This window comes from Tursiops truncatus, chromosome 10 (assembly GCF_011762595.2).
Source record: "Tursiops truncatus isolate mTurTru1 chromosome 10, mTurTru1.mat.Y, whole genome shotgun sequence".
Lineage (NCBI taxonomy): Eukaryota > Metazoa > Chordata > Mammalia > Artiodactyla > Delphinidae > Tursiops > Tursiops truncatus.
Window position 1 is genome coordinate 11211072 of NC_047043.1, and position 23290 is coordinate 11234361.

At 46.1% G+C, this 23290-nt stretch overlaps 2 long non-coding RNA genes across 6 annotated transcripts in view; one reads left to right on the top strand and one right to left on the bottom strand.

Annotated features, from left to right (window-relative positions):
* The window catches only part of LOC109551557 (uncharacterized), a 628536-nt gene that overhangs the window by 315121 nt on the left and 290125 nt on the right, over window positions 1-23290 (bottom strand). The gene's annotated exons all lie outside the window — the stretch shown is intronic.
* LOC117313789 (uncharacterized) lies at window positions 1650-11544 on the top strand. Of its 2 annotated transcripts, XR_004528371.2 has the most exons (5): window positions 1650-1783; window positions 7543-8130; window positions 8304-8509; window positions 8611-8760; window positions 11114-11544. It is a non-coding gene; the product is annotated as an uncharacterized lncRNA (long non-coding RNA). The 2 variants fall into 2 exon arrangements; XR_004528370.2 differs by having other exon boundaries at window positions 7543-8509.

Sequence of the window (23290 nt, forward strand, 5' to 3'; positions counted from 1 at the left end):
GCATAAACGAGGTGCCATCTGACACCCTTCCATTAAGATCAGAACCACTGGGTGGCTTCTAAGAAAAACTAACAAAGCCGAGGACCTAGAAGAGGGCTCTCGCCTGATGAAAGACTCCAAGTGAGAGGAGAGGCTGCTTCAGAGGCAAACAGGGAAAGATGAGGCAGCACCTTCCCTCTTCGGAGAATGCGCAAGTGCAGGCGGAGACAGAGCTGCAGCAACTGGAGACAGACCTGTGCGAACGGCCAGGCCTCCCTTTTCTGCCCCTGGCTGGTTCAGAATAAGCCACCAGCGGTGACCTGGTCACTGCACCTCTTTAAATAAATAAGGATACCAAGAGGGACTGGAGACGGCGCAGACCTCCTCTCCTGCCCTGTGCCTCTGTGTGCCTGCCGGTGACACAGACCCGGGAAACCTGGACCTCTGAGCACCGCGCATGGGAAGGTGAACCGTCAAGAGTGTTAATCATTCTCCTTCTCAACACAGAACCTTAATCTGCGTTTGTTTCCCCAGCACTTGTGTGCCATCCCCTCCCCCCTTTTTTATTCATTCCTGAAAGCTTCTATTATCAGTCACTGCATGGGGTAAATTTTCAAATCAGCAGTCAGAGTTTTTAAGCCACAGGACTTCTGTTACAGTCAAAGGGAGGGAGGTGACCAACATGGAAGCTGTCTCAAAAATCCACTCACGGTTTATTTCCTTAGTGTTCATTCATTCATTTCCATGGCCTTATCAAGGCTGGGTTTTGATAAAGGCTTCTCCAAGGAAGGGTCTGTCTTTCACAGACGGTCCAGGGCAAGAGGGGTGCGGAGACACTGAGGCACGAGAGAGAAAGGGAGGAGAGTGCGTCTGCACGCAATTTTTCTTGTGTTGGGTTTGGGTGTCTGGGTCTCACGCCATTAATTCTAGCTTCCCTTTGCCGAATCACCTAAGCGTCCTTCAAGGATGCCTTCCACCCACTGGCAGGTCCATCCCTGTACAGGAGGTCCTGACCCACATGCCAGCAGCTCCAGGGCCCCCTCGGCTCTGCCCGTCTGCCACATGGGGGCGCAGTCTTGGCCTCTCCACTCTGGTCTCCTAGTTTTCCCTCTGATCCAGCCATTTGGAACTCGGTGCCTGACCTCATTTTTACACCCAGACCCTGCCTTTTACATGACATCTAGAGGTTAAGGAAACCTCCCTATAACCTCTAGGCCACCCAATTCTAGGCCACTGAATGTCCAAAACCTTCCCTGCAATTTCAGCCAATTTGGGGGACAGCCTCTCTGCTTCTGGTCCCCATGCCTGCACATCCTGTTTCTGGGCTGCATCCTGGTGACCCCCTGTCTTCAATCCCACTGCTACAAAACAATCACTAAGCACCGAAGAGAGGGGCGCAGAGGGAAGACCTACGTCAGGCACAAATGAAGACTCAATACTATGTTCTCAGATTCCTCCTGGCAGCCCCACAGTCTGGGGCAGGTGGCAGGATTGCGGGGTGACCCTCTTTCCTCTGCCCCTCTCTGGCCCAGCAGCCAGCTTGCTCCAGGATTTCCCCCAGAAACTTGAATCTTCTTCCCTCCATGATGTAGAGCAGCTCAGGAAAAACTTGCAGACGTGAGTGCAAGTGGGCGCAGGCTTTCTTCCAGGCACGGCTCGCCTGGGGAAACGCCTGATTCAGAGGCCGCCTCCACCGAACAGGGTCCTGCCTCCACCTCTACCTGACGGGAGAAGCAGCAGCCGCGCCAAATGAGAGCCGCCCGGGGGCCGGGGAGCTGCGCCGAGAGGGAGACGGCGCTGTGCGGTGAGCAATGTGCCCATGGGGTCTCGCAGGAAGCTGGGTTGTGGGCTCAGCCACGGCCGCGGCGGCGGCAGCTGAAGCAGCTTGGGGGAGCGGCAAGGAAGCCAATGAGGCTGGAGGAAGCGAAAGTCATGAGGTGTGGAACGGGACACAGGAAAGGCTGTGGTAGGGAGCGGAGGCCAAAGCAGGGAAGGGGCGAGATGGCCCCAGGAGACCGGGCGAGGTGCTTTGGAATGAAAGAGGCACCCTTTTCCCTGCCGCTGCCTCCGCGTCCTCTGCTTGCTTCCTTCCCCGTGTGTGCAGACTTCTCTGCTCCTTATAACCTAAAACCGTGGGTCCAGGGCCTCTGCTCTGCACAAGCTCTGCTCGCCTGTATCAGAGCACTCACTCCCCAGCTGCCCATCCCCACCCCACCCTGCGGCGCAGGGTCTGCTTCCTACTCAGACATACAACCCCATGTTCACAGCCTCGAGGACACAGCCGCCTCTCAGAGTCTGCTTTCCTTCCATCCAGCCCACTACACTACGCCTATGATGTGAGCCTAATTTCCTACCATTCCCCACAGGTCATGAGGCAAAAATAAACACTGTATAAAAATATATGCCCAAATACTGGACTTATATACGCTACCAAATGTAAAATAGCTAGTAGGAAACGGCTACATAGCACAGGGAGATCAGCTCGGTGCTCTGTGTCCACCTAGAGGGGTGGGATAGGGAGGGTGGGAGGGAGACGCAAGAGGGAGGAGATATGGGGATATATGCATATGTATAACTGATTCACTTTGTTATAAAGCAGAAACTAACACACCATTGTAAAGCAATTATACTCCAAAAAAGAGGTTAAATATATATATATATATGCCCAAATACAAGACCTTCAACTTTCCTCCTCCAGGTTGACAAACAGCAAAGGGCAGTTTAAACTAGAATATCAACAGGTTCCCACGGAAAGAAAGCTGAAAAAGACCTTGTTGTAAAAACAAAAGCTGTGATTCCTTCCCCCATGCACTTGGGCAGCCATCCCGTCACTGCAGCCACAAACTGGAGAGCTGGGGGACTATTTGGGTCTCCTGTGTTCAGAAGAACTGTAGAATGGGCAAGCTTGCAAGTCCTCATGTCCAGTACAAAAGCGAGGAGCTTTCTAGTTCTACCATAGCCATTCTCCACAAAAAAAATCTACGGAGGAATTGATTCTGCAAAACTCAAGAGAGGGAGAAAACGGATCAACGAATTCTATGCGGCAGGGACCAAGAATCCCTACAACCTGGGTGACCCTTTCCACTGAATGGGGCCGACGCCAAATAAGTGTCAGCCTTTTGCCTTCTGTCAGAAATGCATCAAAAGAACAGATGTCAGCTATTTTTTCTGAAGGAGACCTCTCTTTTCTGTCTTCTTGCTAAAAATTTTTGACTCTGTTGATAGCCAATATGTGAATATAGCTTATGTAGGTTCACGTCACATGGCATTTATTACATAATAATAATCTCAATTGCGTCTCAGCTTCAGAAACTCAGATTATTATGGTGGGATGAAAGTACACAGACCCGTTCTGTACCACCACCCTCTTTCCCTGCTCCCCATTAACTAGAGAGGTCCTGGAGGCCACTCTCCAATGGAAATCAACCACATCCTCCCAAAGTGAGCTGTGGAGGTGCGACCTCTCATGGCGGACCTCTATATTTCTTCTGACCCAGCTCACAACCCAGACTATGTTCACACCAGTACAGCCCCACAGGCATGCCCACAGGCCAGGGGTACACCCATCCCTTCCTCTCCCACTCAAAGAAGTAAGTTAGAACGCAAGAATCTAGGAGCAGCATTTCTAAGGGGGCTCACTCTGGAATGCGTTGTAATTCACCAACAAAATAAATTATTCAAAACTTTGATATTTCAACAATTATGAGTTAACAAATTCCTTCCCACATCCAGTGTAGACACCGTGGGTTGAGACACTGATTTCCAGACCCCTAAGCAGCCTACCACTATAATTGCTGGTGTCTGACTACTGAGCGAAAAGAATAAATGCTACTGTTCACTGGCTCACGGAAGATCCCAGCACTTTAGAGGGAATCAGGTCACCTCTCCCTTCCTCAGAACACGTTCACAAGAAAGACAAAGTCTCCAGTGACAACAGCAAGTGTATGATTCCCCAATAAAGGCTCTATCACCCTCGAAACAAAGGACATAGGATAAAACATGACAGCCTTATCATCACTATGGATGGTGTTTATTTATTTTTTGTGGTCTTGTATACTTTCTAATCCCCTTAAAATGAACATCCAGGGCTTCCCTGGTGGCGCAGTGGTTGAGAGTCCGCCTGCCGATGCAGGGGACACGGGTTCGTGCCCCGGTCCGGGAAGATCCCACATGCCGCGGAGCAACGGGAGAGGTCACAACAGTGAGAGGCCCGCATACCGCAAAAAAAAAAAAAAAAGAACATCCATTACTTTTTTAATGGAATATCGCTTAAAATGTTATGTTAACAAATGAAATATTTTCAACAGCAGGAGTGGAAGATCATGTGATTTGAGGAGATTCTACAGGGCAATGAGAAGAAGGGGGATTTTAAAAATATCTCCAAAGCAGGGGTGGGGTGGAGAAGGGAAGATCAATCACTTTATACTAAAAGATTCCTTGACTGCCTCCCAGTGTGACAGATATTATAACAACATTCCTATGCTCTCAACAAACCAAAGACACCTCCTTCTGAGTGTCTATAATATGAGACATGACCTGGAGGATCTAGTATTTCAATACATGTTTACAAGTCGTCTATCAGTTGAGCTCCTATGAGTGAAAGGCACAAGCTTCTAGAAAAAGCATGTCCCAGAACTGGAAATGAAAGCCAATCAAAGGTACCTATGCCACTAACCAACGCCAAAACCTATTTAGTCACTGAGAAAACAAAGGCTCGGGTTATTTCCTCCCAACTGCCTGGGCAGCAGTTAAACGGCAATCAGGGGATTAAGATGCTGACAATTCAGAGGACCACTGAACGGCTTTTCCATACAACTCACCATTTCTCGTGCTAGAAGATGTGAGCTTTGAGGTTGGGTGGTGGCCAGGATAAAGGGAGGAGGGTAGCAGGAAAGGGGAGGGACACATACATGGAGCCAGGTGGTCACTACAGGAAGAACAAGAGAAAGAAAAAGAAAATGGAAGCAGCTAGAGATAAAAATGAAGGCAAGAAGTCTAGCGTTCCTCCTTTTACCAACGGAGGGAAGATGATCTAGGTCTGTTCTCCAAACTCATCAGGAGCCGGAACAGTCACGAAAGTCAAAGGACAGGGGTGGCCCCAGGGTGACAGAGACTTTGCAGTGAGAGAAAACACACAGGGAAACCAAGTTTGCAGACATTCAGGCAACAAAGCTGGGGGAAACCTCCACAATCTCGCAGTCTCAGTCCTGTCAAATGACAAATGCCTCTTTTATGTAAGGATCAAACAGTGTTGGAGGCAGTAACATAAGCAAAACTTCAGTGACATTGATTTTGCATGTTCGTACAGTTGCTTCTATCGACTGCCGGAGAGTTTCTTCACCTGAAAACGGTGATTGTGCAGCTCACTTCGCAGCCACATACAGGCCAAGAGGAACAAATTCACCCAGAGACCTTCTGACAGCAGCACACTGACACTTCAATTACCTGATAACTGCAGCAATGTTTTCCTGGCTGAGCAGGAAAACTTCAAAAGAGCTTAACCTTTTTTCCTCTCCAGCTTCCTGCAACCTTCCACCTCCTTCTGCCTTCATGGCTGAGTCTCCACAGGAAGGCTGTTACCGACGCACAAATAGAATACAAGAAGGGGTCCAGGCCTAAATTCAAATCTTATCTCCACTGTTTACCAGTGGCCTGACCCTGGGCATGTTGCCTAGATGCTAATGAATTTCAGTTTCCTCATCTGTAAAACAGAAGTTGCGGTGAGAAATCACATAAGAACTCTTTGGAACACATAGGTGCTGTGATGATTCACTGTAATGCCAATAATAGCAAGTGAATAAGGATTCGGCTTACTCTAAAATCTAAAAGGAAATGCATTTCTTCTCACTTAAAATGCTCACTACCTCTTGAGCAGGTTATAAGTAGCCAATCTATCTTTGGCTTTATGTAAAAATAGTCTGCTCCAATTATACTGAAAACTTCTCAAGGGAAAATTACTGTTTAATCTGCTAACATCATCCTTCCAATATAAGCAAAACAAACAAACAAAAACCAAACAAATAAATTTTCTATGTTCAAGAAATAATTATAGGTGATTAACGTGATGATAATGTTAAAGATAAAGAAAAATATGGTAGAGTCAACACCCCAAATTTACTTATAACGGGTTTGGGGTTTTGTTCAGTCTAAAGATGGCAGCAGAGAATATTACAAATACCCCTGGGCTCCACTCTGCTTTACACAGATTTCTCTCTACTGAAGCAGCTGGAGTGCTTTTACTGCATTGGTTTGTTTGCCCCTCGCTGGAATGGGAGCTCCTGCGGGTAAGATCTACATCTTAGCCATCTTTGTATACCTGATGCTTGGCACAGAGTGGGCCAGGATGGATGGGCAGACGGTCAGTCCACCCGCACTGGCAGGCAGAATAAGATACAATCTTTTTTTTTTTTTTAATTGGGGTATCGTTGCTTTACAATGTTGTGTTAGTTTCTGCTGTACAACGAAGTGAACCAGCTATATATATATCCTATATCCCCTCCTTCTTGTGCCTCCCTCCCACCTCCCCCCATCCCACCCATCTAGGTCACCACTTGAGCACCGAGCTGAGCTCCCTGAGCTATACATCAGGTTCCCACTAGCTATCTGTTTTACACATGGTATTGTATATACATCAATCCCCAATTCATTCCATCCCAATCTCCCAGTTCATGCCACCCCCCCTTCCCTCTCTGTATGACAGATTCTAGGCCCGTCCACATCTCTACAAATGACCTAATTTCATTCCTTTTTATGGCTAAGTAATATTTCATTGTACATATGTACATCTTCTTTATCCATTCATCTGCCAATGGACATTTAGGTCGCTTCCATGTCCTGGCTATTGTAACTAGTGCCGCAATGAACATTGGGGTTCATGTGTCTTTTTGAATTATGTTTTTTTCAGGGTATATGCCCAGTAGTGGGATTGCTGGGTCATATGGTAGTTCTATGTTTAGTTTTTTAAGGAACTTCCACACTGTTCTCCATAGGGGCTGTATCAATTTACATTCCCACCAACAGTGCAAGAGGGTTCCCTTTTCTCTACACCCTCTCCAGCATTTACTGTTTGTAGATTTTTTGATGATGGCCATTCTGACCGGTGTGAGGTGATACCTCATTGTACTTTTGATCTGCATTTCTCTAATAATTAGTGATGCTGAGCATCTTTTCATGTGCCTCTTGGCCATCGGTATGTCTTCTTTGGAGAGATGTCTATTAAAATGAAAGCTATTTTATAAGTCTATATTATACTTGTACCAGTTAAGATTAAGCTCAGATGCAACTATCAAAACCCTAACAAAAATGGCTTAATCAAAAAAAAAAAAAAAATGGCTTAATCAGGGCTTCCCTGGTGGCGCAGTGGTTGAGAGTCCGCCTGCCGATGCAGGGGACACGTGTTCGTGTCCCGGTCTGGGAAGATCCCACATGCCGCGGAGCAGCTGGGCTCGTGAGCCATGGCCGCTGAGCCTGTGCGTCCAGAGCCTGTGCTCCACAACGGGAGCACGCGTACAGAAAATAAAAAAAGTCTTAACCAAAACAAATGTGTATTTCTCTCCTACACAGAAGTCTAGAGGTGGTCTGTCTACAACTCCACAGTGCCAGGGACTCATATGCCTTGAATTTATTTCTCTGCTCTGTGTGGCTTTCACTCCCAAGTTTACATCTTGGTCCAAGATGGCTCTGAAGCTCCAGATGTTATCATCGCAATCCAGGTAACAAGAAGGTGGAAGACAGGTATGCATGGGTATTTGGGAAGCAAAATGGATGAACTGTGTCAAAGAATGCACTTTTCCTCTCAATATCCATTTCTCCCCTTTTCAATAACAGAATCTCAATTTTCATTCTAGTTAATTGCCATCCACAATAAATACTATATTCCCCGGCCTACCCTGCAGCTAAGTGTGGCCATAGAATCAAGCTTTACACAATAAGATATAAGCAGAAGTATTGTATGGAATTTCTGGCAAGTTCCTCCTCTTTAAAGGGAACACAGATATGATGGCTGGAGCTCTAGCAGCCATCTTAGATCATAAAAGACAAAAGCTACATTCTAAGAATGACAGACTAATGAACTAGAAGAAACCTGAATATCTGAAAACCTCATGCAGGAACTGCACCAGCCATGGACTGCCAACTCTGAACATCTTTTATGTAAGAGAGCAATAAATTTTATCTTTTCCATGCCCTGTTATATTTCTGTCTCCCATAAAGCTGAATCTAGTACAGTACTGAAGAAATGTTTTTCTACCAGTTTCCAGCATCATTTTCTCCACCAACAGTGGCCATCACTGAATGTTCTTTCTCTATCTTAACCTTTCTCACAGGGAGTAGGAAATAAAGGACACATAGCTCATAACTTTTATTTTTGCAAACTGTGATGATTTTATAACAGAAGGAAATAAAACATGAACTATCAACAATTCCCTGTACAACTACTGTGAGATAAAATTAAAAGAATACACCTCCAAAATCGCAGAAGCACTTCCCATTGCTACATAACATCTATGACCATGTTTGCAGTGTGTACTTGGTAAGGAAGAGAATATATCTCTAGGTAAATGGTTCTTTGTGTGTGTGTGTGTGTGTGTGTGGTACGTGGGCCTCTCACTGCTGTGGCCTCTCCCGTTGCAGAGCACAGGCTCCGGACGCGCAGGCTCAGCAGCCATGGCTCACGGGCCCAGCCGCTCCGTGGCATGTGGGATCTTCCCGGACCGGGGCATGAACCCATGTCCCCTGCAACGGCAGGCGGACTCTCAACCACTGCGCCACCAGGGAAGCCCGGTAAATGGTTCTTAATTAACTAATATACTTTTAAAAATAAAGTCAGCAGGAAAAAATCGTTATTATTCTATATCAAAGAGGCAGGTCAAGACATCTTTGCTACCTGACGTAAAACTCAGTTGAGCAAGATTACTCCACTTTAATTCTCATAAATCCCTGCAGTAGAAGTTCAAGGCACGTACACTATCAAAACAACGTTATAAATGAGCTGGTGCACACACACCGTGAACACTAAAAATATTGTCCAGACTGACAGTTGTCTTCCCTGAGATTCTATTGGAGTTATGCCTATTGTAATAACCTCAATTCTTATTTTATTTTATTTATATTTAAATGAGTTCAGTTCATCCACAAGTATAGGATGAAGAAATTTCTAAATTGACACCGTGGAGAGATTAGTAAGTTTTATGAAGACGGTGCATTGGTAGCTTCTTTGAATCTTTCTGCAAGGTGATGATATCTGGCCGCCAATGATCACTACAGATCCTGCGGTGGAGGAGAGCGACTGGTGTACCTAGAGTTTACTTCAGAGACCTGGATTCTTGTCCTAATTCCATTTCCAACACGTAGTGTAAATCTGGACAAATGTCTTAATCTCTTCAGCCTCTTTTCTGCCAAATGAGAATAATACCAACTTTAAATAATTTTGATGATATTCAACAAACGTGAAAGCAGTTTATAATGGTAAAGAGTTGCATCAATATATTATCTGTATGTCTGTATTGGTTAGTAATGTTTGGGCTCTAAGTAGAAACTAATCTGTGTCGCCTCAAGCATGTGTGTGTGTATATGCAGATATGTGGGTGTTTAACGTATATAAAACGTTCTGGGAGAAAAGGAAACAAATGGTTAAATAACAGCTCCCCTTTGGAGTAGGGCATTTATTTTTTTCCTGTGGATACTTTAGGTGGTAGCCATACACTACTTTTAAAATTAAGAAAAAATATGTACCGTGACTGAGGTTTTTTTTCCATGATGAAATGGGAGGGGGCCCAAGCTAAGGGATTTGGAAGAAGCAAATCTTTTACTTCTGTTCTTTTAGTGATAATAATGAGTGCCCGTATCTACAGTCCTGAAGGTCCCTACCCACGTGATCCACATAACTGCCACTTTAAATGCATGTTAATGATAGGCTGGCCCCCGCAAGAGAGCAACAAGATTTAGAAAACAGAAATACTTCACATTGCTTGAAGAAGCCCCTGAATATTCAACACACGGGTTCTTCTGGCATTAGGGGCCGGCAGCACCCATGTTCCCAAGGACAGCCTTTTTATTCAGGTAGCACCGCTATCGGCACAGTCTTTCCTGGAAAGCAGTGTGTGCCCTCCACGATTCTGCCAGTGTCTGCTACTTCGCTCCCTCTCCTTCACCCTCTGTTCTATAAGTACTCCAACACTTTCAACTAAAGCCCCGTAGAAAATTTGGAGGTGGTACGCTGAACAGGTGTTACGCCTCTGAATAATACCTAGTAATCAAGAACCCCCTTGCCCTCTATTCTCCCACAAATTAAGGCAAACGCATTTACCTTTGTGCAAAATAAATTACTCCCGCTTTCTTCACTGGGGTCTCCAGTGTCCACCATGAACGTCCACGGCTCCAGCTTCTCCTGCCTCATCTGCTCTAAAGCCCCCAGGACAGGCGTCTATAGAGTCCAGAGTACCATCCTAACAACAGCCGCCACCTCAACCCCTACGTCCACCTCCCTCTAATGCCATCCAGGGGGCTGCTCAGGGGGAAACGGTCCGGGCGAAAATGATGCCAGAACGGTGCCGCTACAGAAAGCAGTATGGCAGGTCCTCAAAAAACAGAACTACCAGATGACGCAGCAATTCTACTTTTGAGTAGATACCCAAAATGACTCAAAACAGGGTCTTGAAATGATATTTGTATACCCATGTTCATAGCAGCATTATTCACTATAGTCGAAAGGTACAAGAGCTCAAGAGTCCATTGACAGATGAGCGGAGAATCAAACTGTGATCTATACATACGATGGATATTATTTAGCCTAAAAAAGGCAGGACATTTTGACACCTGCTACATGGCTGAACCTTAAGGACATAATGCTGAGTGAAATAAGCCAGTCAGAAGATGACAAATACTGTATGATTCCACTTGTATGAGGGACCTAGAGCAGTCAATTCACAGAGACAGAAAGTAGACCAGTGGCTGCAGGGGCTGGGGGAAGGGGGAATGGGGTTTATTGTTTAACGAATATAGAGCTTCAATTTTCAAGATGAAAGGAGCTCTGGAGACTGATTGCTAGACTATCTGAATGTATTTAACACTACTGAGCTGGACGCTTAAAAATGGTTAAGATGGTAAATTTTATATTATGTATATTTTATCACAGTGTTTTTCAAAAAGGAGGCCAGAAACTTCTATGTCCTCCTCCAGAGCCATGAGCACCACACATGCAGCCCACCTGGGCTCCCGAAAGCCCAACCTCAGAAGGCCAACCCAGGTCACACTCAAATCCTGCCATGAGCAAATTCCTTCCAGCAAATGGGAGCCTTTCCGTCACTGAACTTCTACGACCAGATAATGAAGAACTAAATCTCAGTCCCAAACTCTGTTGTAGAAGAATAGTTTTAGACATAACGAGGTCCCCGTATGTGTAGAACTTTAAGAAGCTGCAATAATGTTCTGTTTCTTGATCTGGGTGGTGGTTACATGAGTGTGTTCAGTTTGTGATAATTCGTCAAGCTGTACACTTAGAATTGTGCATTTTTCTTTGTGTAACTTAGACTTTTATTTCTTTTAAGTTATTAAAAACCTTTTTCCATCCTACTTTGTCACTGCTTGCTTTATTCATATGATCCTTGGTCTCTCACAAGATAATAGAGAAGGCCTCACGAGAGCCTCGCAGAGTGCCAGGCTTCTATTAAGAGCTTCATATTTGACTGTTGACTTCACCAAAATCTGGAGATCCAGGAGATATCAGAGGGAAGAGGCAGTGCACAAGGCAGTAGGATGGTTTTCCAAACTCCTTCAGTATCAGGGAAACAAAAGCTTCCTGACCCCAAAGTCACAAGTTAATAAAACAGCCAGGGCAATCCATACAGGCTCAGAGACAGAGGAAAGTCAGCTGTGCTGATGAGAAGCCACACCCTGGGAAAGTAACAATTTTGATTATGAAAAAGATACACACAGACACAGAGAGACACACACACACCCCACCAAAAGCACAGTATCAGTAGAGCCCAACTCCAGCCTTCCCACAAGAAAAATTAACATGATGGGGTGAAAGTTAGTGCCTGTATTGAGAAGTGGCTTAAACCAGAAGTGACAAGCTGAACGCTGTGAGTCCATGACGGCTGATTCTCAAGGAAAGTCAAAGTGTGAGCGAGAGTCCCTTGGTCTTGAAAATGCTGATGACTCCCATTTACTCCAAGAAACACAAGGGCTGGTCCCAAAGCAGAAAGGCTGGAAGCAAAGGACCTTCAAAGCGGTAAGATGGGAGCCCGCAGAACCACTGGTAGGAGGGTGTCAGTCTGAGCCTCCAGCTGGAGACCTTTGGACTCTGAGACGCTAAGCCTCATGCACTGCGAGGTGGGTGGTGAGGTCTTTTCCATTTCGGCTGTTTCTCCGGGTGCCGGAGGGCAGAGTCCCATCTGGCAGGGCTGGGCTGTCGTACCAAACAAGAAGTCACCCCCCCCAGGAGTCTCGCCCACGCTCTGCCCTTGTCCCTCTGTGCCTGGATGGAGAGGGAGGCAGGCGATGGAAGGAAGCAGGGGGAGGATTTGATGCCAGGGAGGTGACTAAGGTCTGATGCAAACACTATGCGTGCGTGGGACTCGTGAGACAGACACGGAGCAAACGGGTGTTCTGGTCACGGGGCAGGGGAGCCCGACGGCCCCCAAAGCTCATTAGGTAAAATGTGCATTCAATGTCTAGGTCAGTCTAAGGTGGAAGGGGAACCAAGATGCCCTCAGTTCTCGTGTTTCTCTCTTTCTGGTTTCGTCCTGTTTGACAAATCAAATGGAATCCCAAAGGAGAAGCACGGGAGGAGGGGAGAGGCCTCCTTCTTCCGGCAGATTTATGGCATGCTGGATGCAGCTTGCGTCTGTCAGGCCAAAATGGTGAGGGTGGGCTAACAGAGTAGAATTACAGCTTCCTACAATGGGGAAAGTTAAACAGACAAGCTCTCCTAGCCCGAGGAGAACGAAGCAGAGGTCAGTGCTGCTGCCTTTGAACACGAACGGCCCCTTCCCGTCCGCTCCCTTTCACATGTGGCCTGGCAACAGTAGCAGACAGATGCGACACAAAGACAGACACACCTGATTAACCATGAATACGACAGCTGTCGTTTCCCCACCGCCGCCGCTGCCCACACCCGGGCTCTTTTCCGCTGAGTTTTTTCCCTTCCTTTCAGCAAGTGTGAGGAAATTAAACCTACCATTAAGACTCACGTTAGTGGGAGGGTGCCAGCGGTAGGGCCTTTGTTTCTCCGCTCATAGACTTGTGATAGGTGCCTTCTGATTTGTCCTTTCATCTGAGCAAGAGTGGGAGCCTCCGCCAGCTCCAGACCCAGGACCCACAGGAAGGCCAGCGGCGGATGGGATGGGACGGGGCTGACTCAGACAAGGAGGGAGAAAGTGGACTGAAAGCGGCGTGTTTTGTGCACCTGAAAGTGCGTCTCTCCACACTCCTCACCCTCCTCCTCCGTTTCATTCTCTTGCCTCCAGCGGCCAGATTTCCCTGCTGCTAAAAACACCCACCCTTGGGGCTTCCCTGGTGGCGCAGTGGTTGGGAGTCCGCCTGCCGATGCAGGGGACACGGGTTCGTACCCTGGTCCGGGAGGATTCCACATGCCGCGGAGCAGCTGGGCCCGTGAGCCAAGGCCGCTGAGCCTGCGCGTCCAGAGCCTGTGCTCCGCAGCGGGAGAGGCCACAGCAGTGAGAGGCCGGTGTACCACAAAAAACAAACAAACAAACAAACAAAAAACATCCACCCTTAAAACAAACTGGCAGTCAGGAATGTACCCATAGGAAGTGGCTCAACGCAGCACTGTCTTTCCATGAGAACTTACTTATTTTGCCCTATTTTGAGCTGGACTTAACAAGAAAGAACCAGGTTAGGTGTTTGGGTCTGTTTTTTTGGCTTTTTCCCCCCTCTCTTAGGTAGCCAAATCCTTGAATTTCCAGTTAACTTCCAAGACCTTGAGAATCAGGTACAGGAGCAAATCTAAGTGTTGACAGGTGAATGATTTCTAATGACGTAAAGTATAATGTGATTATGGGAGCTTCCAGAAACCTTTGCAATGGTAATTGCAGCCTTGAGTGTGAACCCTGAGTTTTCTTCAGGATTTTTGGGGGGTTTTTTTGGTCAATCTTGAGTTAATCATTTGAATTCTGTAAGCCTGCATTTCTAGACCTTGAAATGGCTCTCTCAATTGTCAGAAAGTTCCTTAAGTATTTGCAAAGAGAGACTAATAAAAATGATCAGAAATCACTCAGCAAACATACGGCCTAATAACATAATAATGGGGTGATAACTGGACGATTTAACTCATCCTCACAAAAATTCAACAAATATCACCAGTTTCCTCATGAGTGGAAACATGGTGGAATAATCGAAGCCTATCATCGAAGGTTCCCTGTTTCTAATGAAGCCCCGAGCCCAGTGTTTACTTCTGACTTCTCCTAAGAACTCATGGAGATAGTTCCATCAAGATAATCAGGAAAAGAGCTAACTGAATTGCCTAGAAATTTTTGTTTCAGGTAACACAGTAAAAGTCCCAGGAGCCATGTTTGTGTAGGACACTGGGATTTGTTCTAGAACACAAAAGTAGCCTACAGTGGTTGGTAACTTCAGGTTCATCTTTCATCCAATTGATGAAGAGCCATACCCACTATTAAATCAACTGAGGGTGTCTCACCTCAGAGCAATCCGAAAAGACCCTGTTCGCTTTGCCATCAAGACCATCTCCACAGCTCTTCTTCTATTATCCAAATATCTCTTTTTCTTGCTTCACAGCCCACAGTTTAAGCAGAGTAAGCCTGTCTGTTTTCAATTCTTAACTTTTCACACACACGGCAAATGAGAGGAACTTCTGAACACTGCGATCATCTGGCTGATGAGCAAGCTGTTTTTCATTTCTGGCAACAAATACTCTTGGCTTATCTTGACGGGAAGAAAATGGATGAAAATACACTCTGGTTGGATATCATTGATAGCATTTGTCATCTTTGCAGCTAAAAAAAATTAGCTTAGAAAATGTTTCCCTCGGTATTGCAGAAGATGGCAAAAGAACTGACACCACCACTGAGATGCCAGTTGAACTGAATTCATAAATGAGGTAGCCTACTGTGATCTTTTTCATAACAAACACAATATCTCATCATGAAGCGGGAGGAGGACCGCACCAGCAGTGAGGACCTTTGGGGCCTGGACTGGCAGCCCCGTGGGTAGACACAGTACCTTTAAAGGTTCACTTAACATGTCTGAAACCTGTCCTCCTTTGTATTAGTTTGCTAGGGCTGCCGTAACAAAGTACTAAAAATGGGCAACTTAAACAACAGAAATGGGGCTTCCCTGGTGGCGCAGTGGTTCAGAGTCCGCCTGCCAATGCAGGGGACACGGGTTCGTGCCCCGGTCCGGGAAGATCCCACATGCTGCGGAGCGGCTGGGCCCGTGAGCCATGGCCGCTGAGCCTGCACGTCCGGAGCCTCACAGCGCTGGAGGCTAGAAGTCCAAGATCAAGGTGTTGGCAGGGTTGATTTCTCCTGAGGCCTCTCTCCTGGGCTTGTAGACGGCCATCATCTCCCTGTGCCTTCACATATGGTCTTCTCTCTCTGTATGTGTCTGATCCTAATCTCATCCTCTTATAAGGATACCAGTCATATTGGATTAGGGCCCATCTTAATGACTTCACTTTAATCTGATCACCTCTTTAAAAACCCAATCTCCAAATACATTCTGAGGTACTGGGGGTTAGGACTTCAAAATATGAACATGGGAGGAACACAATTCAGCCCCTAATACCCTCTGAGGGACTCATTTAACTGAAGAAGCTCAGCTCTATCTCAGCTCTGACAGATTCTGAGCCTATGGCCTGGATCCACAAATGAAGTGAGTGGGGTAGTCACATGGCATCCATCTTGCCATGATTCACTCACAACAAAACATGGAGGAAGTAAAACGAATGGGCACTTCACTTGAAAGCAGGGAAGTCCATATCATGGATTCTAGGGGCTGTGAGAATCACGATGCCACCTCTCAGAGGAATCAGAAAGACCAATAAACGAGATTACTTCCACTCTAAGGTGAAAGTGTTTTATGACTGCACTTTCTCACCCTCATTGACCATGCCCATTCACCAAAGCCCAGAACAAAAGGGTTTTTCCCTTATAACATTTAGAAACAGCAAAGAGCAGGGGAATGAATCATCAAACAAGCAGAACACTCTTCCTATGACTCTTTTACCTAAGTGAAAACATTACTTCCTGAAAGAGTGAAAAGAGAGAAAAGTGGCAGGAGATGACTAACAGAGGTGACTGGGCTGATACAAAGAGCTTCAGGACAGCATGAACTTTATAAACAGGCAGGGTTAAATGATGAAACGAAGGTGGGCGAGCACACTCCCTCAGGGAAATGAGGCTTGGGGGGAATTGTGAATAAGAGGCTCCCCAAAGAAGATGTATGTGTAATTTATAGTTCCACCAACGTGCAGCAGTGGGTTGGGTAGGATGGTCCTAAATACCCTGTGACACATATTTACAAAGAAACTGGGTGGCTTTATTTAGATGACAACTTCTTATTCATCATCCCCTCTTGCAGCACTGCTCAGTCATGAGCCACGTGCTGGCAGTGGCCGGGAAGTGATGAGAAGGCCAGCAGCTCATGACTACGGAGTTTCTTGGAAAAGATGTAGCTCTGCGTCATGGCCTGTGTTATGAGTTTATTTGCGTCTCCCAAAAAGATATGTTGAACTCCTAACTCCCAATACCTCTGAATGGGACCTTATCTGGAAAGAGGGTCACTGCAGATGTCATTAGTTACGATGAGGTCATACTACAGTACAGTGGGCCCTTAATCCAAAATGGCTGACACCCTTATGAGAAGAGGCTAAACTTGGGCACAGAAACAGATAAACGGGAAGAATGTCATGTGATGATAGAAACAGAGGTTGGAAGGAGGCATCTGCAAGCCAAGGAATTCCAATGATTGCCAGCAAATACCCAAAGCTAGGAGAGGCAAGGAAGGATTCTCTCCTACAGGTCTCAGAAGGAGCAGGGCCCTGCTGACACCTTGATTTCAGACCTCTTGCCTCTGCAAGAGTTTCTGTTATTTAAGGCATCCATTTTGTGGTACTCTGTTACATGGCAGCCATAAGATACTAAAACAGCCCATCACACACTGTGGTGAACCCCACAAGATTCACTCCACATGTTCTTCTGCTCCATGGCTTCTAAAAAAATACTCTACCGGGCTTCCCTGGTGGCGCAGTGGTTGAGAGTCTGCCTGCCGATGCACGGGACGCGGGTTTGTGCCCCGGTCCGGGAAGATCCCACATGCCACGGAGCGGCTGGGCCCGTGAGCCATGGCCGCTGAGCCTGCGCGTCCGGAGCCTGTGCTCCGCAACGGGAGAGGCCACAGCAGTGAGAGGTCCGCGTACCAAAAGAAAAACAAAAAAACAAAAAAACTCTACCAAAGGCCTCCACTTTCAGGAACTTGGCTTTTTTCCAGTTTTTAAAAAACTTTATTGGTCCTCCACCTTCTTACGCCAACATGTTGCACAAACACTCAGTAGATTAGAGCTGGAGACAGATTATCTACCTGTTATAAGTGATAACTTCTGTAATCTCAGCTTATCACTGATCATCATGACCTTGGGCAAGTCTGTAGGACTTTGTCTCTTCATTACAAAATGAAGGACTTGAACTATAGTAATTTCTAGTCTGAAACACTGAAGACCATGACCCTTCTTTTTCTTCATCAGTGTTTTACACTCCAAGACGATAAATGAGAAAGGGAGCAAAAATGTGATTAGTTTCCTTCTCTCTTGTGCTTAAGGTCTTGATACAAAACTTAAATGGAAAATATTTGTTGAATAAACTGTTTAGTAAGTCGCAAGAGGGAAGAGAAAGGATATCAGTTCAAAGGAGATGTTTCAAACTGTAGTAAGTAATCAGCCAACATTTACTGATGCCTACTGAGAGACTGAATATATTGATACAAATGAACAATGGCCTCATCATATATAATAGAGTTCTGACCTACAATCTGCAATAACCAGCCCAGGAAAACAACACATTTTCTACAGTAACCAGTCCAGGAAGTCAGCCTACTGTGTCAGGGTTATAGAAAGTCGGCAACAATCCAGGAAGCCAAATAATAACCCCTGTAACAACTGGGCCAAAATGACCAGAACTTAGCAACTGACAGCTTTCGTAATTTTTGTCCCTTCCAACATAGGACCAACTAGAGAAAATCAAATACTCACCCCTAACTGATCCCATGGGATGCCCTGCTTCCAGTTACCTGCCTCCAGCTTCCCCAGGCCCACGGTCTCCAATCAAGACACACCCGAAGCCTTCCCTTTTTTCCCCTATAAATCTTTCCCACTCTTCTTCCTTTATTTCCACACTAAAAAATGCAAATAAATCCTATGCTAGACTCTTGGCAGATAGGGAAAAATACAAGGAGGTGTAAGACATGGTCCTTATACTTAACAAACTTTAAAACATTGGGATTTGAGATAAAATGCACAGAGAACAACTACCACAACAACTAAGCAATAAAATCATTCAGGAATAGTAATTCTCAAGTGCAAGTTCCAGGCAATGAGTGTAGAAGTCTGAAGGAGAAAGATTACTTTTGGCTGGGGAAATCAGATGTGAACTGGATTTCAGCACACAGAAAGGAATTATTCTAGTAAGTGAGTCCCCTTGCTCACATGATTACTTAAACTTGAAAGTTTGTGGTAACAGGAAAGAGCCCTGGCAGGAAACGTGTTTGTTCCACGACTACTTTGTCACTAAAGGAGGGTGATTTTGGGGAAGCCCCCTCCTTTCTCTTCATAAGCGCCAACTGAGTCAGGGCCTTCCCTGAGTCACTCGGACTGTAGACAGGATGAGCTCAGCCAGTGGCCTCTGTGTTTCCATTCCAAATCTCTGCCCCAAATTCAGGGCTGCCCACCAAGTGTAGATGTTTATCCCCACCAGGCAATTGCTGAGGGCCAAGCCGAGGAGCCCTCTCTGATGAGGCTTTAGGGAACCCAATAAATAGGACCCCGCTTTCCTGCCCAAGTTCTGGGTCAATTAAGAGGCATAAGTATAAGACAGATCGAGGTAAAAACATCACCTTTTTTTTTTTTCAAATTGACAAAGTCTTGGTTAGAGACTGTGACTTCAGGTCTGCAAACTTGTTAATACTGTACCACTGAACTGAAGCCCCCTGGCCAGCACCAGGCAGTGCTGGAAGGCAGGAAACTTTGCCACATGAGGAGCTGCCCCTTAAAACTTAAGGCTTGAAGGAGCAGAAAATGTTCACTTTCTCCAGGCAATTCCCATACAGAGAGAAAGGAGACAGTGAGACACGCATCTTCAACTGATTCTCCCAGACTAACCATCTTCCTCTCCCTCCAATGAGGTGAAGGAGATGACAGAGAGAGCGAGCCCAGGGGATTTACTCAATGGAAGCATGTTCCCCTGGAAACAAGAGGAGTGGGGAATAAACATTCCTATGTAACACCTACAACAGACAGGGCTAAGTCTCTGCAGGGTTGAAGTCTCTAACACACACACACACACACACACACACACACACACACACACACGAGTACATGCTCACATGTGAGCACACACGGCTACCAATGCTGCGGTCATGTTTTCTAGTTCTAGAATTTGTGACAACTTTTTTTTTTTTTTTTTTTTTTCCTTTTACGGTACGCGGGCCTCTCACTGCCGTGGCCTCTCCCGTTGTGGAGCACAGGCTCCGGACACGCAGGCTCAGCGGCCATGGCTCACGGGCCCAGCCGCTCTGCAGCATGTGGGATCCTTCCAGACCGGGGCACGAACCTGCGTCCCCTGCATCGGCAGGTGGACTCTCAACCACTGTGCCACCAGGGAAGCCCCTGTGACAAGTTTTAACTCTAAGGGGAACAAATGTATTCACGGAGAAAATCTCCCAAGTGACGGACTGCCCTCAGCATGACCAGTGTTAAGTGCCGACCCCTACGTCAGGTGTCCCGAATCCCCGTCCTAGTCCTGGCATTAAGTGGCTCTATAATTATTCAAGGTCACTTACCCTCCAGGTGCTCTGTCCCTGATTAGGCACTGGTAATCATGGCACTTGTCTTGCCATGTGCGTAGGATGGGAGACAAAATGAGAAATGGTCACTAAATAACTCAGCTCCATTTCCCGGAGGCACTGAGGCTGTCCCATATTAAGAGAAAACAGTAATGTTTTTCTTGAAATATGGAATAAACGTGGAGCAGCCTTCCGTCAGCACTTCGAATATTTTCAGCACTAGCGAATTCATCCAAGAGTGGACCTCACAAAAGAGAAACAGAAGACAGGGGTAGTGGAGGCCCCTGAACCTGTAAGATTAAGAGCTGGGTGTTTCCCACACAATTTGGATACATACCCAGGGATTTAGTAACATATCTGTGATTAATTACACAGATAACTCTGAAAAGCTGAGACAGGTTCTCTTTTACCCTCAGGGAAATTTTATCTGAATCATTCCTTAGGAACAAGGGACTAAAACACCCCTATTCCAAAAGTTATCCATCGGAGGATGGTATGATTTTGAAAGGGCACCCAACTTTTTCCCCTGCAGTTTCCTGAAGGAGAATCACTACTGTCAGATTAGCCCTTGGTCATGACTTCTTTGCAAATTCCTTGACAACAAATTGACCTTAGACCTAGTTTGAGAAATGGTGGGGAGAAGGGAAAGGAGAAATAAAGGAGAAACTAGGGTTGAAGAAGGAGAGAAGAAAGAAGGGTTAGTCTTGCAAATACAAGACAGGAAGAAAAATAAAGTGCAGAATTCTTCCAATTCCTGATTGGAATTTCCCGAGTTGCCCCTGAAAGGGGCTATAGAGACCTTAAAGGCAGAGCTCTGTTTATTGGTAGATACACAGAAACGCTCAGTAGGAAATGTAACTTCAATTGGAAAGGTGTAGAAGGACCTGCGTTATTTCATCTTGTCATATTATTTCTCCACCTGTTATTCTCTCTACTCTCCACCTCCCTTTCACGTGCTTTCATTCATCACAAACTAGGAGCCAGGCGCTGTGACAGGTGCTACAGACACAGAGGACAAAGGCTACTCCCTGTTACCTTCTGGGAGATTTGGGCCAGGTAGGGGAGACATGAGAACCGTGTTCTGTTCCAATACAGTGAGAGAAGTGCTGAAGTAGACACAAACAAAGGGCATTCAAGAGCCCAGAGGATAGGGGCTCTAACTTAGCAAGTGAGGTAAGGGACCACAGGAGGGGTCCTCCGTTGGGTTCCCCAAAACACAGGCCCAGAGACAGATTCGTGTGTGCAAGGTTTCCGGGAGACTGCTCACTTGCGAGGGAGGAAGGAAGACAGGGCCAGGCAGAGGAAGAAGTTTCGCTGCGATGCTGCTGCCAAAGAGGCCTTGGCTGACCCCTCAGGGAGCTCTAAAGCTGGGATGGCCTTTCAGAGCTGTCACTGACTGAGGCAAAGGGGCCAGGCCTTGGAGCGGGGCTTCGACCCCTCATTAGATGTGGGCCGTCCCAGGGGAGAGGTGTGACCTTAGGCAAGGCTGCTCCCTTGGGCCAAGGACAAATACAGGAGAGGGATTTATCGGTGAGGCAGCAGCAGGCAACACCCGGATGCTGAGATAATGAGCATCTCAGGCCTGAAGGGGAGATGGGCCAGCATCCACTCCAGGAGGCTTTCCACAAGAGACCGGAGCTACGTGTGGGAGCATGCCAGCGCTGGCAAGAAGAGAAAGTGGCCTAGGAAGAAAGAACGGCGATGCGCAAAGGCAAGGGACCTTCAGAAAGCACTGCACATGTGGAAAACGACCATCAATTCAGCAGAGCCCTGAGGAAGGCTGGGAGGCAGGGCCTGAGGAGAGGAGTCGGGAGAGGTGAGCCAGGAGGGTGGGCAGCCAGATCATACGGAGCCCCACTATCCACGCGGAAGAGTCTGGATTTTGCCTTGGAAATAGGGAGAAGCCAGTGAAGGGTTTTCAATACTGTTTACAAAGTTGTTTTCGGATTTATACTCATAAAGTTTGGAAAATGAGTTACGTACAAATGATAAAATACACCCATAATCCCACCACCCAGAGAAAACCATAAGTAACATTTTGATGGTTTTCCTTCTGGTATTTTACTATTTATAGATATATGTATCTAGGCAAAGAGAAAAAGGTTTTCAAAACGTCAGATTATACCATAGGTACAGTTTTGTATTTGCTCTTGTGATTTATATCATAAGCACCTTCACATCATTAAATGTTTTCCAAACATGTGATTTAAATAATGGCATAGAAGTCTATTAATTGGATTTAACTAACGCTTTCCTTATCGTTAGTCTGGTTTTTTTCCAGATCTTTATCTACAACTCTTATTATATCCCTAAGATAAATTTCCCAAAAAAAGGAAATAACTGGGTTAAAAGGTATGAACATTTTAAGATTAAGGACACCAATAGAAGGTTTAAAAGATAAAGCTGGATGCATAGAAATTTATTGTTTATTTCCTTTATGTTCTGTTGACTCACTTATTTGTCTTCAATGAAGGACAAGGAGAGAGGTCCAAGCAACTAATGGGTGTTCCAGTTAATGGAAGGTTCATCGTGATGATTATGAGGTTATAACACGAACCCTCAGGGATCACATTCATGTTCTGACACTACTGGGGCCGCAGAGATCTGGTGGGCTAGTGCCACATCTAACACGTAATCTGTCCTGACCCTCAACCAGTTGGAGTGTTCAGATTCCATGTTTTCCTTCCTGTTGGAAAAAATCCAAATGTCCAAAGCCCAACGTTGGATGACCTTTTCCCGCTGAAATTCTCTGACTGTATCTCTGCAAATGTTCCTTACAAGTGAGCTACACTATTAGCAGTACTTTCAACACGATGCTCTTTCTCCTAAGGCAGACAGAAGGAAGAACCTTTAAGCCTTCTATTGACATAACAGAAATTTTCCAAATGCCCTCAAATTTATCTTTATTTGTGCTGCTGCCTATAAATTACTTTCTCATGGGATATGGTTTGAATTACAGAAACAATCCCCCATTCCTTCCCCAGGGTTGCGGAATACTTCTTTTTGATGTTCATATCCTAATTTTAATCCATATGTCATGTTCTGTTGATGGTCCCTGGAGCTTACATCAGACATAATTCTTGGGCAACAGGAAGTTAGGTTCCGGTAATGTGACCGGTTCTGTTTGTTAGGACCCTTCTGACAACAAGCTCTCTCTAAACAGCCTTCCTAACATGTGTTTATAATCACTCGGAGCTATCTCTGTGGCACTTGAGTTGCCTTCCATCTGAAGTGGCCCTTGCGGTAGCACTCATTCATCCAGCCTGCCCCTGGC